The sequence below is a fragment of the Enhydra lutris genome, unplaced genomic scaffold, assembly GCF_002288905.1.
Source record: "Enhydra lutris kenyoni isolate GAN:26980312 unplaced genomic scaffold, ASM228890v2 scaffoldscaffold9, whole genome shotgun sequence".
Lineage (NCBI taxonomy): Eukaryota > Metazoa > Chordata > Mammalia > Carnivora > Mustelidae > Enhydra > Enhydra lutris.
The window spans coordinates 27,964,372-27,983,301 of NW_019154093.1; the positions used below are offsets into that span (position 1 = coordinate 27,964,372).

At 40.9% G+C, this 18,930-nt stretch overlaps 1 protein-coding gene across 2 annotated transcripts in view; it reads left to right on the forward strand.

The window, feature by feature from the left end:
- Positions 1-221: 221 nt before the first annotated feature.
- Positions 222-18,930, forward strand: part of LOC111143154 (FGGY carbohydrate kinase domain containing) — a 401,671-nt gene continuing 382,962 nt past the window's right edge. Inside the window, exon 1 of one of the 2 annotated variants that reach the window (XM_022496662.1) lies at positions 222-235. The gene's annotated coding sequence lies outside the window, so the exon portion shown is untranslated. Of the gene's footprint in view, positions 236-16,863; positions 17,146-18,930 lie in introns of those variants that run through there. The other variant, XM_022496661.1, reaches the window with a different exon arrangement.

The following is an 18,930-nucleotide window of genomic DNA, read 5'->3' on the forward strand; positions in this document are numbered from 1 at the left end:
ACAAGTAAGTGACCCTCCTCCCAGTCCCACGTGTGCAGCAGGGGCTTTTGCAGGCGCGCAGGCTCGTAGCGCCCAGGTTCTCCAGCCCGAGAGCGTATCGGGCACCAGCCTCCCTCCCCTTTCCCGCAGTCGCCGCCTCTTCCTGCTCGCCCTCCGCCTCCGGCTGCTAAAGTCTCGTGCCAGCCCAGCCTCAGCCTCCCGAGACGAAGTAGAGTTCCCCTGTGTCCTTTCCTGGGTGAGGCTTCCGGCCACTCACGGGAAGGGTCGGCCTCTACTGCATCCCCAGGGCTGCGTATGAGATGTCGGGAACCCGGGGTTCTCTGCCATTCCTGACCAGTTAACTGTGTTCGCTCCCCCTTTTCCTCACTCTTTCCTATCCCCCGGGCCCTTGTTTTAGGATATTTTTTCCCAGGCAGTTTGGAACTTTTAATAAAAATCTGGCTACTAAGGCCAGTGCTGCTTGTAACTTCAAACGCTTTCAGCAGCTTGTGGTAATGTTTGAGGTGCATTTTAGTTTAGATGGTGTAACGCTGTTTGGTTCCAGTTATCCTGGGTAGGAAAGGTCTAGGCTTATCTTTCCCTTTTAATTCATTTCCCTTCTTTGAAGTATTGACAAGATGCAAAAATGGTGAATTTCCCTAATCATTGGCTCTTCTCCATGAAAGCACTTCTCAAGTCTTAACTAATTTCGTCCCTAAATTAAAGGGTCAGTCATTACCAAGATATGGAAGGGCATTAGGTTAATTTTTTAAAAAAATAGGAGATCTGGAGGGAGGAAGTGATTACACTTTTGAATTGCAAATTAGTAAGAAAGAAGGCACGTCTTCTCTAGGTTTGTGACTCTTACACAGATGGTACAGTTATGCTTTGTTTTGCTTGCGTTTCTCCTTTTTTAAAAATGATCCACCAAACATATATCCTGATTTTTTTTTTTTTTTTTTTAACTTTTTATGTTGCCGGCTGGGTCTTGCAGCCTTCTGGCTGCCTCCTGGTCTTCTGGGAGTCTCCTGTTAATGAGGCTCTCTGCCTGGCTCTTGGCCTGATGTCACTGGCCTGGCTCTTGGTGGGATCAGCTGAGGAGGACCTGCTTGTGGGAGGCCCAGAGGACTGTTGATTAAGGATGATGGGGGAACAGACCAGAGAGGGTGAGAAGGGCCTGGAGATTGATTTTGAGGGGAAGGGAGCTTGGGAGCTTGCCTCCCTTGCTGGATTTGGAAATCAAAACATGTGTATTGGGAGAAGGGAATAACCCTGAGGGTGGAGATCTTTGTCTTTCTGGATGAAATTAAGAAGTTTACTGGGAGGAGACTGGGCCTTCTTCCAGGCTGTGTTAATTTTTGCTGTGGGCCTTGTCTTTTCCTGGAATCTGGTTCCGTTTCCCTAACCTTTCACTTAGTTCAAATCACAGTCAATTACCAGCTGGTTTTGAAAACCGTTTGAGGTAATGAATCTTGCCCAGCCAGAGTGGGGACCCCTGGCCTCCTGCCAGGGGATTTGAAATAATCATTTTACCAGCATGTACTACAATTATTTGACCTCCCCTGCCCATCTCTTTATAAGAAGAAATACAGGATCAATCCAGGTGGTGATGTAAGGGGTCATCCAAACCTGTTCCTTCCTTCCTTCATTCATTTGTTCACTAATCTTGTGCTATGTATTCTGAGCCTGGTACTGTGGCAGATTCTGGGAAAGGAAAGATGAGCAAGACTTGGTCTCCACTTAGTCTTTCACTCAGTCTACTTCTATCTAATCTGATGAGGGAGATTATACCATACCAAGATGAGTGCCCGTTGTAAGGTATGCGGGAAATCCTCAGGAACTGGGAGAAGTGCAAATGGCCCAGTGTGAGGTTTTGTGGAAAACCTCCCTGGAGGAGATAATGCTGTGAGCAGAATTTCAAAGCCTCAGTTTGAGTGGGCTGGGAAATGACAAAAGGGAAGGGGATTATTTGACTTGGGAACAGCATGTGCAAAACTCTACAGCCTGGCCCATTGTTGACTAGTGTGGCTGAATAAGTTAGGATGAGATGGGAAATCACCAGAAAGAAGGCTGGGGAAAGTGAAAAGGCCAGATCAGGGAGGGTCAGGTGAGGAATAGTAAGGGAGTTGTAGCTTCGGGAGCAATCAGGAGCTGTCTGAAGTGACATGGATTTGTGTTTTAGAAAGTTAATTCTGGCTGCAGGGTGGAAAGGGAATTGGAGAGGTGCAGACTGGAAAGAGAATTTTATAATACAGATGAGAGATGGGTTAGGGTAATAGTTCTGGGACTGGACAGAGAAAGAGAGATGAGAATGCCGTTGACCCTAGAACACGGGGTTGAATACAGGTCTACTTCTAACGTGGATTTCTTACGTAGATATATTTACTCTTCCTTAGGATTTTTGTAACTTTCTTTTCTCAAACTAACTTTATGATAAGAATACAGTATATTATACATATAACATAAAACTATGTGTTAATCGACTGCTCATGTTTTGGATAAGGTTTCTCATCAAAAGTAGGCTATTAGAAAGTTAAGTTTTGGGGGAGTCAAAAGTTATATACAGATTTTTGACATTGCAGGAGGTCATTGCCTCTAGCCCCTGCATGGTTCAAAGGTTGGCTGTGGAATGGTTAGGAATTAACTACTGATTGAAGGTACGGTGTGGAGAAAGAATGTAGCCGTTACCCTACCATCCGGGAAAAGGCATTCCCAGCTGGGGCTTTTTCAACAGCTTTACTGAGGTGTGCTTGACATACAGTAAACTGTGTATATTTAAAGTGTCTAACACGAGATGTTTTGACATATGTAGGTATCTGTGAAACCATCATCACAATTAAGATAAAGAACACTTTTAATACCCATACAGATTTCTCATGCTCCTTTGTAATCCCTCCCTCCCTGGTTATTTCACACCCGATTCCCCTCAGGAGCAGTGATCTGCTTTTTGCCACTAGAGATTATTTAATATTATTTTAGGCATCATATCTGTGGCGTCATACAATATACATCTCTTTTTGCGTGGTGGCTTTTCATCTTAGGACCCCATGGTGAGTGTGCACACAGAGTTCATTCCTTTGATACATTGTATGGCTGTATCATAGTTTATTTACCTGTTGATGGGTTTTTGGATTATTAGCTGCTTTTTGGCTACTCTCAGTAAAGCTGCCATGACAGTTCATATACATGTCTTTGTGTGGGTGGGTGCTTTCATTTCTCTTGGTTAAATACCTAGAAGTGAAATGGCTAGTTCATATGGTAGGTATATGTTTAACTTTTTAAGAAACTGTATTTCTAACTCTTTTTTTTTTTTTAAGATTTTATTTATTTATCTGACAGACAGAGATCACAAGTAAGCAGAGAGGCAGGCATTGAGAGAGGGGGAAGCAGGCTCCCCACTGAGCAGGGAGCCTGATGTGGGACTCAATTTTAGGACCCTGAGTTCATGACCCAAGCTGAAGGCAGAGGCTTAACCCACTGAGCCATCCAGGCACCCCTAAGAAACTATTTCTAAAGTGATGTGCCATTTTAATTCCCCTCAGTGGTGTATGAAACTTGTGATTACTCCAGTACCTAAAATTTTTTTAATTTTAGCCATTCTAATAACGTGGAGTCCTCTTTTCAGGTGTTTTAATGTACATTCTCCTAATGACTGATTATTTTCAAGCTTCTTGTCATGTGCTTACTTGCCCATATATATTTCACATAATTTCTTGGGTGAGGTATTTGTGAAATCTTTTGTCCATTTGTTAAAAAAAAAAAGGCTCTTCGTTTTTCTTACTGAGTTTTGAGAGCTTTTGTATGTACTCATTACAAGTTCTTTATCTCACCTGTAATTTGAAATATTTTCTCCGATGTTATGGTTTGGCTTTTCATTTTCTTAACAGTATCTTTTCACAAGCAGGGTCCTCAATTTTGGTGAAGCTTAATTTGTCAGTTTGTAATTTTGATGATGTCTGTTTTATCAATTTATTCTTTCATGGATCACGGTTTTGGTAATTGTGTCTAAGAAGTCATGACTAGCCTGAGCTCTCAAATATTTTCTTCTGTTTTTTTTTTAAGAAGCTTCATTGTTTTTGTTTTACATTAAATCCACAATCCATTTTGAGTTATTTTAAGTTAATCCGTAACACCAGATATAGAAAAAAGTTAATTTTTTCCCATATGTCATTATTCCAGCACCATTTGCTGAAAAGCCTATCCTTTCTTCATTGAATTGCCTTTGTGCCTTTGGCTAAAATCAATTGACTACGCATACATATGGGCCCATTTCTGAATGTTTTATTTTGTTGTTGTGATCTTTTCATCTGTCTTAATCCCAATATCACAATCTTGATGACTATAGCTTTGTAAAAAGTAGTGAAGTCAGGTAGACTAGATCCTTCATCTTCAAATGTTGTTTGGTGATTTCTAAGTCCATTACATTTCCATATTAATTTCACAAGTCATTTTGTCAATTTCCGTTTAGATTTTAATCGGAATTTCAGTGAATCTACACCTTAATTTGGGGGCAAATTGACATCTTAAAGATTGAGTGTTCTGATGCATGGATAGTATTTCTGTTTATTTACTTAGGTCTTAATTTTTCTCAGCACTGTCTTGCAGCTTTCATTAGCTAGGTCTTGCACATCTTTGTCAGGTTATCTGTAGGTATTTCATATTTCCTGATGTCATTGTAAATGTAATTATCTTTTAAAATTTAACTTCCAGTTTGTGGCTATTTGTGTATTGATCACATATCCTGCAGTCTTGCTCAACTACTTGTCAGCTCTAAGAGCTTTTTACAGATGCCATCAGATTTTCTATGTAGGTGATCATGTTATTTGAAAATAAATAACAGTTTATGTCTTCCTTTCAGTGTGGATGCCTACTGTTTCATTTTCTTGATATAGTGCACTGGCTAGAATCACTACTCTTGCAAGGAAATGATGAGGACAGACACCTTGTCTTGTTTTTGATCTTAGGGAGAAACATTTTTTCATCATTAACTATGGTGTATGATATTAGTTGAACATATTTTGTGGATGTCTTTTAGGAAGGCTTAGGAAGTCCTGTCTATTCCTTCTTTGCTGAGACACTGTTTTTTTTTTTTTTAATGAAGAATAAATGTTGTATATTGTTGGTTGCTTTTTTTTTTCTTTTTTCTTTTTTGAAGATTTTATTTATTTATTTGACACAGAAAGAGGTCACAAGTAGCAGAGAGGCAGGCAGACAGAGAGGGGGAAGCAGGCTCCCTGCTGAGCAGGGAGCCCAAAGCAGGACTCAATCCCAGGACCCTGGGATCATGACCCAAGCCGAAGGCAGAGGCTTAACCCACTGAGCCTCCCAGGTGCCCCAGTCGGGTTTTTTTGTTGTTGTTGTTGTTAAGATCTTTTTAACCTCAACATGATGAGTTATGTTCATTGATTATTTATTTATTTACTTATTTATTTATTTTTAAACGTAAAACGTATTCCTGAGATAAATCCCACTTGGTCAGGACCTTTTATCCTTTTTATGTTTAGTTGGCTTCTGTTTGCTAAAATTTTAAGAATTTCTGCATCCGTGTTAATGGTGAATATTGACATAGTTTTCTTTCCTTGTATTGTCTTTTAAGATTTGTTATCAAGATCATTCTGGCCTCATAAAATAAGTTGGAAAATGTTTCCTCCAACTCAATTTTTTGGAAGAGTTTATATAGAATTGGTGTATTTCTTGCTTAAATGTTTGATGGACTTCACCTATGAAGCCATCTAGGCGAGGAGTTAGTTTGTTTATTTTTTTGTGGAGAAGAGGGAGTATTCAGTTGATTTAATAATATAAGACTGTTGAGATCACCTTTTTTTCCTTGAGTGAGGTTTGATAGTTTCTGTATTTTAAGGAATTTGTACATATCTAAATTGCTCCTGATAATCCTTCATTAGCATTTTAATGTCTATAGAATCTGTTGTGATTTCATCTCCCTTATTCCTAATGTTGTTATCTTCTCTCTTTATTTTCTTAATCATTTTGTCCAGAAATTTATTAATTTTATTGTTCTCAAAAAAATAGCTTTTGGTTTTATTTATCTTCTATATTCTTTTTTTTTTAACTTCCTGATTTCTCCTCTTAAATTTATTATTTCCTTTCTTCTGCTAACTTTGAGTTCCTTTTACTCTGCTCTAATTTCTTAAGGTGGATAATTAAGATTATTTATTTGAGATGACTTTTCTAATAGGCATTTGATGCTATAAATTTATTGGTTCAGGTGCATCCTATGACTTTTGCTACATGTTTATTTTCATTCAGTTAAAATACTTTCTGTTTTTTAAATGTCTTCTTTGATCCATGTATTAGGTAGAAGTGTGTTACTCAGTTTCCAAATATTTGAGGACTTTACACTCATCTTTTTATTATGATTTATAATTCTGTTGTGGTCACAGAAGGTACTTTGGTATGATTTGAATCCTTTTATCTTCTTGAGACTTGTTTTATGGCCCAGAATGTGATGTGTCTTGGTAAATGTTTGATGTATACTTGAAAAGAATGTGTGTTCTGCTCTTGTTGGGTAGAGTGCTTTTTACATATCAATTATGTCAGCCATATTGACTATGGTATATTACATCGTAACTTGCTGATTTTGTGTTACTTATTGTATCAGTTATTGAGAAAATAGTATTAGAATCTCTGAGGATAACTGTGGATATATGCATTTCTCTTTGCAGTTCTATCAGATTTTGCTTTATATATTCTATGCACTATTATTAGGTATGTTAATATTTAGGATTGTTGGGTTATCTTGGTGAATCATCCCCTTTATTATTTCTTAATTTCTGATAATATTCTTTACTCTGAAGTCTACTTTGTCATTATATGTATATACAATTATATATATAATATTTTTGCTCTGAAATCTACTTAGTATGATAATGATTAAGCTTTCTTTTGAATGCTATTTAATGGCATATCTTTTTCTTCTTTTTACTTTTAACTTGTGTGTTTCTTATGTGTAAAATGGGTTTCTTGTAGGCAGCATATAGTTATACTGGGTAACTAAGTAAGGCTTGATAATCTCTGTGTTTTAATTGGAGGTATTTAGACTATATTTGATATAATTATTCATATGGTTTGTTTTAAATACACCATCTAGCATTTTTTTTTCTATTTGTTCCATCTGTTCTTTGTTCTTTTTATTCCCTTTTTCTTCCTTCTTTTGGATTAGTTTTTTTATAATTTCATTTTTTCCTCCTATATTGGCTTATTAGACATAACTTCTTCTGTTGGTATTATTATTTTTTTAAAGATTTTATTTATTTATTTGACAGAGAGATCACAAGCAGGCAGAGAGGCAGGCAGAGAGAGAGGAGGAAGCAGGCTCCCCTAGACAGCAGAGAGCCCGATGCGGGGCTCGATCCCAGGACTCTGAGATCATGACCTGAGCCGAAGGCAGCGGCTTAACCCACTGAGCCACCCAGGCGCCCCTGTTGGTATTACTTTAATGGTTGCTTTAGGGTTTATAGTATACATCTTTAATTTATTAGAGTCAACTTTCAAGTGAAATTATACCACTTAACATATAATATAGGAACACTATAACAGTATGTTTATAATTCTTGCCTCCTAGCCTTTGTGCTACTGTGTTTTATGTAGTACATTTTACTTACACATAAGTTTAAGCCCCACTATATGTGGTTATTATTTTAGTTTTAAGCAGTCAGTTATCTTTTTAAGACATTCAAGTAATTTTTAGAAAGTATATGTACCCACATAGTTACCCCTGTGGCCTTCATTCCATTTTATAGATCCAGATTTTCATGTGCTGACATTTTCCTCTCCGCTTCTTGTGGGGATTTCTGCTGGCGATGCATTTTTTCATCTTTTCTATGTCTGAATTAGTCTTTATTAAAGCTTTAGTTTTGAAAGTTTTTTTTCACAAGGTAGAGAATTTTAGATGTGAAGTTTTTTCTTTCAGTATTTCAAAGATCTTACTCTACTGTCTCATAGTTTAAATTATTATTTCTGATGAGAAATCTGTTGCCCTTCTCATATGTTTCTTTCTTTTGTGCATATTGTTGCCACCCCACCCCCAAGCTACTTTTAAGATTTTTATCATTGGTTTTGAACAGTTTGGATATGATTTTCTTGGGTTAGTTTTCTTCATATTTCTTGTGCTTAGGGTTCATTGATATTCTTGAATCTATGGGTTTATAGTTTTCATCAAATTTGGAAGATTTGTGGCCAATATATTTTCAAATATTGCTCCTGAAACCTTTGTTCTTTCCTTCAGGGATTCCCATTTCACATATATTATGCCATTTGAAGTTTTTCCACAGCTCACTGATGACTGTTTATTTTTGAAAAATCTTTTTTTCTCTTTTTGTCAGTGGATAGTGTCTGTTACTGTATTTTGAAGGTCACTAATCCTTCTGTATTGTCCCATTCTATACAGTTTTCCATCACAGACATCTTAGTTGTCATTTTTAGCATTTCAGCCTGAGTCTTTTTTATCTTCCATGTCTGAACTTGCAAGTTCAATCTCTTCTCTAGCTTTCTGAACATATGAAATACAAGTATCATAGCTGTTTTAATATCTGTGTCTACTAATTCTATCAAATATGTCAATTCTAGGTCAGTGCCCATTGCTTTTTCTCATTTTGGTTAGTCTTTTCCTTCATCTTTGTGTGCCTGGTTAATTTTGATTGAATAGCAGACATTATGTATTTTACCTTGTTTGGTGCTAGATATTTTTGTAACTTTATAAATACCCTCGAACTTTATTCTGGGGCATGTGTGAGGTATTAGGAAACCATTGGATTCTCTTGAGTCTTGCTTTAAGCTTTGTTATGTGGGACCAGGGCTAATCCTTCCTCACTGCTGAGGTAAAACCCTTCTATGTACTATAGCCAGTGACAAGGTTTTCCACTGTGGCTGGTGTGAATAGGTACTATTCATGGTGCTATGTGAAGTTGTTCACTCTGGGAGCTTCTGTCTCAAATGGTTTCTTCACATGCATACAGTGGTTGGTACGCTACTGAATACTTGAGGAGCACCCTTCGCAGTTCTCTGGAGTTCTCCCTCTGTGCAACTCTCTCCTTTCTTGTACTCTGCCCCAAGAAATCTAACCTGTTTTCTGCAAACTCCTGGCTCTGTCTCCTCCATTCAGGGAGTCTGTAGGGCTTGGCTGATTTCCACCTCTGTGCCATAGTCCCATGCATTAAGCTTGAGCCAATTCAGGACACTTCATTTTCCCCCACCTTGCTGGGATCGCTGTACTTCATTGCCTAATGTCCAGTGTCCTGAGAACCTTTGTTTCCTATATTTTGTTTCCTTTTTTTTTGTGTGTGTGTGTGTGTGTGGGGCGGGGGAGGGCTTACATGACTGAAATGTATTTTCTCACAGTTCTGGAGGCTTGTTTCCTTTTTTTTAAAGTTGTTTTTAGTGGGAGGGTAAATACAGTTCCTGTAACTCCTTCTTGGCTAGCAGGAGAGGTCTTCAACTTCAACTTCAATTTCTGAAGAATATTTAAAGAAGGGACTATTTGAGGGTGTGAGGAAGGGATTTTGAAGTATCCAGGCATCAGCAATAATAGGACCACTTACTTCTTAAGGCCCGAAAGGGCACAATCCAGGAAGTAGATCAAAAGGAAACAAGACACTCTCCAATTAGGATAATTTTCAGTAATGGAACTATTTAGGGAGAATGTGGGCCTCCTGAATCATCCCTAGGGCTAATAACAATAGGATTGTTCTATCCTTCTCTTTAAAGGGGCAAGGTGTTGGGGTGCCTGGGTGGCTCAGTGGGTTAAGCCTCTGCTTTTGGCTCAGATCATGATCTCAGGGTCCTGGGATCGAGCCTCGCATCGGGCTCTCTGCTCAGCGGGGGGACTGCTTCTCCCTCTCTCTCTCTGCCTGCTGCTTTGCCTACTTGTGATCTCTCTCTGTCCAATAAATAAATAAATAAAATCTTAAAAAAAAAAAATAAGGGGGCAAGGTGAGGAATGGTTACCAGAATCCCAGAGGAGTAACTATGTGCAGAAAGCTGCCGTTAGAGGATTCAGCACCTTCGTTCAAGAGATGGATGAGGTAGTTCAGTTCATCTCCCAGCAAAGGGAGTCCTGACCTTACTCTCCTTCCTCCTTGAAGCTGGTGCTCTCATTGGCCAAACCCAACTAGAGGACAGAGGATTGGAGTGCCTGGAAATCCTAACTATAGTCCCTGTGATGATCCTGTGGGACACAGGGTAGGCAGAAAAGGGTTTGAGTAGGTAGTGTAGGGAGGAAGGGAAGCTGAGAATAACTGCACAGGAGTCATGATAACCTCCAGATGCCCAGCTAAGTAGCCCGGTGGTTGGTGGTGCCACTCACTGAGAGAGAGGAGAGAAGGAATAGTATATCTCGGAGAAGTAGGTTTGACATGCAAGGGAGAAATGATGAAATTTCCTTCCTGAATGAGACATACTTCTCTCAGGAGACTTCTATAACAATCCCCCCCCCCATCATCTTAAATTATTGAGGAGGTCTGTATCAACATGGAGGAAGCACGAGTTCAAACAGCGGGTACATACACAGTGATGTATGTGTGAGGTCGGTTTAGGGAGACTTGAGAAATGAGGTAGAAATCATTCAGGCTCAATGTATTATCAGCCCCTTGGCCATCCAGATTTGGGTCTCTGGTTACAGACCAGGCTGTCAGCTGAGTAGCTTGCATTCTGCTCAGCTGGCCACGGGATGGAGAGTTTATTTATTTATTTTTTTTTTTAAAGATTTTATTTATTTATTTGACAGAGAGAGATCACAAGTAGACAGAGAGGCAGGCAGAGAGAGAGAGAGAGGGAAGCAGGCTCCCTGCTGAGCAGAGAGCCCGATGCGGGACTCGATCCCAGGACCCTGAGATCATGACCTGAGCCGAAGGCAGCGGCTTAACCCACTGAGCCACCCAGGCGCCCGGGATGGAGAGTTTAAAAAAGGACTCCGTTACTGGTGGGTTGTGGGGGATGAAGGCTGAGAGGAAGATGCTCTACAAAATTAAGTGTGATTTCAGCGGACCAATCTTGGTGTGGTTCACCAAATTCTGGGATTATAGAATTTCTCACCAACTTTGATGTTCAAATGAGGCTACTGTTAGAATGTATAGAAGTATTGTGTGGCCTGGAGGAAGGGGCATAGGATTGAAGTCCTTCTCTGGTTTTTACTGGCTCTGTGATGGCGGCTAAGTAACCCAAGTGCACAGAACCTTAGTTATCCTATTTCTAAGCGTGGACCCCTCTAGGGTTTTGGGAGGAATAGCAAGCCCGTGTCCTAAGTCACCGTTACCGTGCCTGGTGCTCCTAAGAAGTTTACTGATCCAAGATGAGGCTTGACTCAAAACACATTCAGGAAACATCTGGACTCGTGTGAAGATACATACTGATAAAACATCGGTCGCACTAATTTTAGGGACCTAGTAGGAGAAGACTCGGGTACTGGATGAGGGCTCCCTCAGAACCCTCCATCATAGACAGTTTGTGAAGATATTTGAGCTCCCTTTCCTTTTTCCCCTGAACAGATTATTCTGATATTAGTGTCAGAGATTGGATATTGGGCTGAATGGGCCCCTGATTTGTCCCGGTGTATGTCGCATCCGGGGGGTTCTCCAGACAGATGGAGACCTACGTGCTTACTGTGTGCTCTCAGTCCACTTACCTTGGCTCTGCACAATGTCACATGGGAACATGAGAGTCTGAAGATCCTTCTTGTGAAATGTATCAAGTGTGCCTCATCCCTTTTATTTTAGAAAAAGCCAGGGCATGGGGGAGCGGTTATAGGAACCAGAAATCTATAGCATGGAGGAAGATAACCAGCAGGAGGTCACAAGAATCATCTCAAAGCATTTGAGGGGCTAGCTTACCTAAAAGGGATTAGGTGGTTTGGATGATCCTGTGGGACAAGAATGAGGTGTGGAGGGTGGGCGCCATGCACAACAGAGTTCCACTCCGTATTAGGAAGATCTTCCTTATTATTATTATGGTAGTAGCCGCTTCTTGTGAAAATGGGGGCAGTGGAGAGAGGCATTTAGAGATTGCCCTCCAAGTTTCCGTGACCTTTCTTTTCCCTGGGTGTCCCCGTGGGAAGCAGGAGTTTGTGTGTTCTTCCTGAATCTCGTCTGTTAGGTCTTTATAGGATGCTTTGGCTGTCCTGCTGCAGTGTGGGTCAGGATCACCGGAGGGCCTCTGTGGCACTGGCCTTGGAGCTGCACTCCCAGAGACTTGGCATCCCTAGATCTGGGCTGGAGCCTGAGAATTTGCATTTCTAGTGCCTTCCCTGGTGATGCTGACGTTGTTCTGTTGGAGACCACAGTTTGAGAACCACTTATAGTATTCAAAAAAAAAAAAAAAAAGTACAAATGGGGTCATACTGGCATCTTGAAGAACTTGCTCTTTTATTTAATAACATATCATTAGCGTTTTTCTTCAGCTCCTCCTCACTGGTTTTAATAGCTGCTTATGTGTAGGTTTTAGCAAGTCCCCTATTCATAAACAGTTAATTTGTTTCCAGAGTTTTTATGACTGTGCTCTTGCCTTGACAAAAACATGTTGTAATGTATATTTTTGATATCTATCTTTTGCCAATCCATAAATTCTTAGAAGTTAAACTGTTGGGTAAAAGGGCCGATTTTTAAAAATGGACAGATAGTGCCAGATTGTTTAGAAAGACTGAACCCATTACTCTATCACTAAAAGTATGTGAAACTGCCTATTTCCCCACACTCTTGCCCAAACTGGGTAGTATCAATATTTTCCATTTTTGCCAACTTGTTACATGTAAAATTATATTGTTTTATATTGCATTTCTTCATTATTTGTGAGGCTAAAGGTTCATACGTATTCGTTGTATTTCTTTTTCTATGAAGTGCTCGTTTGTATTCTTTACATTACAGGGGAAAGGAGCAGTATGAACAAAGGTGCCAAACCTGTATTTGAGAGACTGCTAACAGCTCCTTGGGTTGAAGTGTAGGGGGTTGAGATTGGGGGAGGGGTGGTAGGGAGGTAGGAGGATGAGGTTAGGGAGACAGGCAGGAGCCAGAGCTTTGAGGTCTTTGGGGTTATTTTGGGAAGAAGCAGCATTGCTGTAGTCAGCAACTTGAGCTTGTCCTGTAGCTCTTGGTAATCTCAACAGGTCCTGTTTGTGAAAGGCGCTGTCCAGTTCCCCAAGTGTCAAGTTTAATCTTCAAATAACTTGTTCTTTATGCCTTTCACCTTGGACCTTAAATCCACCTGGTCATGCTTCATAAATAGGTACACAAGAAGAGGCCAAAGACCTCAGCCAGCTTCTGGCTGACCCTGGTCTCTGAGGAAGGAGTTTTGGAAGATTGTGCAGGGAAGGGATTTTGTTGTTCTAGCTAATACTGCCCTCAGCCTTTCCTGAGTTTGCTGACATCTGACAGCAGTCACTGAGGTTGGTGGGTTCTTCTGTTGTTTTAAATTTGAGTGATTTTTCTCGGAAAAGCCGTGGATTCCGGCCAATATGCTAATGATAACGGCCTTGCTTTGAAAGTCTGGTTAGTTCTGTAGAAAATCATTTCATAGTTAATTATGTCAGCAAATCAACAGCAGCCTCTTGGAGAAGAAAGTGACAGAGGGAGAGAAACTACACGTGTATTTAAATTATGCAGAACTCAGAGGTCAGGAATTCATGTTCCAAAAAGAAGAGTCCACGTAATAATAAATCACTAAGTGTGTGTACAGTTTTCCCTGTTATGGGCTTAGCTTGGTAATTGGCATATTGGGGTTAAAATATTATAACTTAGCATTTAGAATCAGGACGCCAGTCTTCACTGTCTTTCTTTTTTTGCCATTTTTCTGCTTCCAGGGCTCTGGGAGTGTGAGACCATTAGATTTATACTCTGGCTTTTAGTGAACTCAGTGTAAAATGGATTTGTAGAAGATAGACGGACTCCGATGAGACCCCTGGTCTGAGGACTCTCTCTATCTTCCTTCTCCCCTCTATATATGTGCCTGGCCAAGGAGGGAGGTTGTCCTGGGGGAGGAGCAGGGTGCCTCACACAGAAGAGAGGCTTGCTGATAGTGCTTCTGGAACTCTCCAGAGACTGAGTTTTTAGAGGCTTTTTATTTTACAAGGTATTTGACCATTTTATACATTAAGAATCTTCCCCTCCCCCACAACCCAGTACTTCCCCTGTTACTATATTAAGATATACTGTGCCTATCAGCAGGTACAAGGAAGTAGCAGGTAGAACATTCTCAGTTAATACCTAATTTTTCTTACAGTGGCATGAATCGTGACATAAGTCGTCTTTATGAATCAGAGCAGGGAGAAGCCATTTCTAATGATTGTGTGTCCAAGAAGTTTTCCCAGGATAAACACAGTTGGAAGGGCCTTCTGAGTTTGCCCAGGATAAAGGCAACTTGGTTCAGGTGGAAAACCAAGTCATTTCAGGGACAGCAGTAGCAAGAGCCCTGCTCCGGCTGAGGCAAACCCGGATTTGAAGACAGCCTCCTTCCTCTCCTGGCTTTGTGACCCTCAACTGGAGCTTGATCCTTGCAGAATTTCAGCATTCCCATCTGTAACTGGGAGAAACCGCGCATGTGTCACTGGGTGTTGTAAATGGCGCATCCCTTCTCCCTTTCTCTGCAAAGAGAGTAGCTTGGTAAGGCATTATAAGGAGCTTGGGAGGCATTATTACAAATAAGGAGTTGCTTTAGAGATCACAAGGATGGAAAAGAAGAGGGAGCGAGCAGTGTCTCACAGAAGAGGATGTGGGAAATGCAAAGTTTCATCTATCTGCTCTTAAGGCACTCTTTGTTGTTGGAGTTTGGGGATGTCTTCTCATGAGTCAGATTTTCCATCCATGATTTCTTTAGGACCTATGCTGTGCATTTGTCCCCAACATGGTTGGATTTGGCATTCCTGTCAGCTGTTGTGTCTTGCCTGTGTGGCTGGCGGAGAGTGGTGGTTTCTGCCCACATGCAGAACTGGCTTTGTTTTCATTCTGTGGCTGCCACATTGTGAGGCAGGCAGGGTGGTTGGATGAGTTCTGACTTCCCCGCCTTTTGGAACCCAACTTTGAATTAAAAGAACAGCCAGCCTTTCTGCTGTTAATACTGTACACCTCTTTGAATCACCTGGTGCTTGTATTTGAAAATGGACGTATAGTCAAGATCTTCAGCATCCTGAAAAATCCCATTTCTGATCTAGTGGTTGGAACAGTGGCAAAGACAGTCAATTGGTACTTCCTTTTCCAGCCATCATCTCTGCATTTTGTGGGGCGAGGTGGTCCTGGAATAGGATGCTTGGCCCTGGGAGTGTGGCTAGGATTCTGGTGGCAGCATGAAGCCACTTTACTGTCCTACGTCGCTCACTAGGTACATTCGATTTAGCTTGAAGTACAAAACTAGGAGTAATTTGTCATCGCCATTTGATTTTCAAAAATCAGATTCTTACGTTAAGTTGTTGACTCTAAAATCAGAGATGCTGTATTTTTTGCTTCCTGGTCCTACTGTCCCAGCACAGAGAAAGCACTTAACATTTGCTGTATTTACTGGAATTGGAGATGTTAGATATAGTGAGAACACCCAGGTCTAGACTATGTATACTGCAGGCATCCAGAGGTGATTTGGTGTTGTAAGGGACATAATAATGGCCCTAGTAATTGCTGCTGTTAACAGGGCATGTGCCGCACATCAGGTTAGTCATGCTAATAACTTCAATTATACAATCTCAATCAAAAACCGCTATGACATTGGAACTGTAGGAGACAGCATTTCATGTTAAGAGAATAAGTAACCATGAGTGACCTGTACTGTTTTCTCCCCTGTGTATTCTTGGTAAAACCAATAGACAACCAGTTATTATTAGCAGATTAGCTCTTTACTTCCCATCCCAAGCTTTCTTACCATCTTACATACCATGCGTGTGATTTGTTTAAAGTGCTACTAGGTTATTTTATTTTATTTATTTTATTTTTTATTTTATTATTATATTATTTATTTATTATTTATTATTATTATATTATTTATTTTATTTTATTTTATTTTTTCAGTGTTCCAAATTCATTGTTTATGCACCACACCCAGTGCTCCTTGTAATACGTGCCCTCCATAATACCCACCACCAAGCTCACCCAACCCCCATCTCCCTCCCCTGCAAAACCCTCAGTTTGTTTCTCGGGGTCCACAGTGTCTCATGGTTTGTCTCCCCCTCCGATTTCCCTCAAATCACTTTTTCCTTCCTTCTTTTAATGTCCTCCGTGTTATTCCTTATGCTCCACAAGTAAGTGAAATCATATGATAATTGACTTTTTCTGCTTGACTTATTTCACTCAGCATAATCTCTTCCATTCCTGTCCATGTTGATACAAAAGTTGGATATTCATCCTTTCTATCCTTTCTGATAGAGGCATAATACTCCTTTGTATATATGGACCACATCTTCTTCATCCATTCGTCTGTTGAAGGGTATCTTGGCTCTTTCCACAGTTTGGCAACTGTGGCCATTGCTGTTATGAACGTTGGGGTACAGATGGCCCTTATTTTCACTACATCTGTATCTTTGGGGTAAATACCCAGTAGTGCAATTGCAGGGTCATAGGGTAGCTCTATTTTTTTTTTTTAAGGTCTTATTTATTTATTTGACAGGCAGAGATCACAAGTAAGCAGAGAAGCCTGAAGAGAGAGGAGGAAGCAAGCTCTCTGCTGAGCAGAGAGCCCGATGCAGGGCTTGACCCCAGGACCCTGGGACCATGACCTGAGCTGAAGGCAGAGGCTTTAACCTACTGAGCCACCCAGGTGCCCCAGGGTAGCTCTATTTTTAATTTTTTGAAGAATCTCCACACTGTTTTCCAAAGTGCCTGCACCAACTTGCATTCCCACCAACAGTGTAAGAGGGTTCCCCTTTCTCCACATCCTCTCCAACACTTGTTGTGTCCTGTTTAAAAAAAATAATAAAGTGCTGTTTAGTTCTTTCTGTTAGAAGACTGAAGTGGACAGGCGTACTCATTGCTTATCTTTTTCTTTCCAAACTTACCATTGTCTGCTTGCAGTATGACTAACTAAATAGTGTGGGACTCTGGTACCTGAGCTCCCAGCAAAGTCCAAAGATCAAAGTTGAAAGAGGATACTGCGTTCCCTCTCAGATCCCTGGGACACTGTTTCTGCTCACACTGTCAACTAATTGGTCCCGGAGGAGTGACTTTTTAAGAAATAAGACTGAAGGTAAGCTCACCCACTCTGGAGGATTGTAGTCTTAGGAAACAGTATTATTACTATTAAGGTATGTTGGGGAAAAGGAGAAAGGAAAGATAAAAGAACCCCCAGGTGGTGGGTTTTTGGGTTTTCAGCACAGTATTTGTAGCATTGACCCCCTTCTTAGAATTGCTGAAGTAGTTTTGCAGAGAACGGCCTCCCAAGTCCATGTCCCTCTTCCTTTGTCATGCTGCATTTGAGCAACTTGCACGTTTGTTGAAGAATCAGCCGTGAAGTCTGTGGTTTCCTGCGGCATATTACTAATAATATTTATATAAGCTCTTATTTAATGAACCGTGTAAATATTTATCATGGGAACAGTATTTTGATCATGAGTAGGGGCTAAAAATGAGTCCCGTCTGATGTGGGAAACAAAGGCAGAAGAAAAATGTTATATTTCCTCACTATCTACAGCCCAGTGGCAAGTCTTTGAAACAGGCAGAGTGACATTCCTTTAGGAAGCAGCTGCCTCTATGTTAATATGCCCAATCCTTAGGATCCTGTGAGTCTACTTTAACATATAAAAATGCCTTTGGAAACTTCCTTTATCTCTCCCCCCCAAGATACATGTTGGCAATCATCCTCTAAGCATGTGACCCCCCCATATGCATCTGAAGGGTCTCATGACTGAGGGTTTACTAAACAATAATAAATGATCTTTCCCAACAATAGCTAGCCCAGATCGGGATCCTGGAAACCTTGTTTCCAAAACACCTGGGAGGCTTGCGCTATCCTTAACCCCCTCCCAGCTTGAAAGTATATAATGGGCCACTCCTCTTGACCCCAGGGCAGGGTCCTGTCCCACCGTGCTTTGATAAAACCACCTTTTGCACCAAAGATGTCTCAAGAATTCTTTCTTGGCTGTTGGCTTCGAACCCTAATGTCTTTCCTACCTCATCATCCGCACTGGGGACTTGGATGGGAGGCTATAGGCTGAGAAGTTAGGTGTCCCAGGACTCGTGTCCAGTACAGCTTGAATTTTTCTCTGTTATATTCTTTCTCGTAGTCCCTACAGTCCACGTCCTCCTTTCTGTCTGCTGGTCAGCATCCCCGTAGTCCTAACAGTAATTTGTCTTTTTAGAGTGTTCATCTTTGCCCAGAAAGAATGAGATAGAACCAGAGTTCTGACCCTCACCGTTCACACATTGGGCTTTACATCCTTTCTAATTCAGCCTCAAATCCCAGCTCCTCGGGTTTTGTACTGTGTGACCTTGAACAGCTTTATTGCTGAGAACCTCAGTCTCTTTAACTGGAAATTGGGCTCATACTGCCTACCTCACAGGGAGTGATGGAATCACAAAATCATGTGGGTGATTTGCAGAGTAGAGCTTAATAACTGCTAGTTGTTGCTACATTTGTTGTTGATAATTGTTATTGAAGAAGTTAACAATTCTGTTTTCAGTTTTAGGTGGGTGTTGTGGGGGGAGCCCTACACTTGCCGTAGAGGCCGGGGTTCAAACCTTGGGGCTGCCGTTAGCTCTTTGTGGGCCTTGGGCGAATTTCCCCATCCCCCTGAATTGTAAAGTGGTGATAGGTTTACCAACTTGGTTGAGTTTCATTTGGAAGAGATTAAGGCATATGTGAAAATGCCAGACACACAGACGGATCCTACGTTATTATTTTTTTTTCTTAGCAAATTAGAAAATGGAATGTTTTCCATTTTGCAGTTGTTTTATTTGTTGAGAAGGGGAACTGGATATAGTTTGGAGTCCAGGACACAGCAGAGTACTTGTGACCGAGGAACAAAGGGCACAG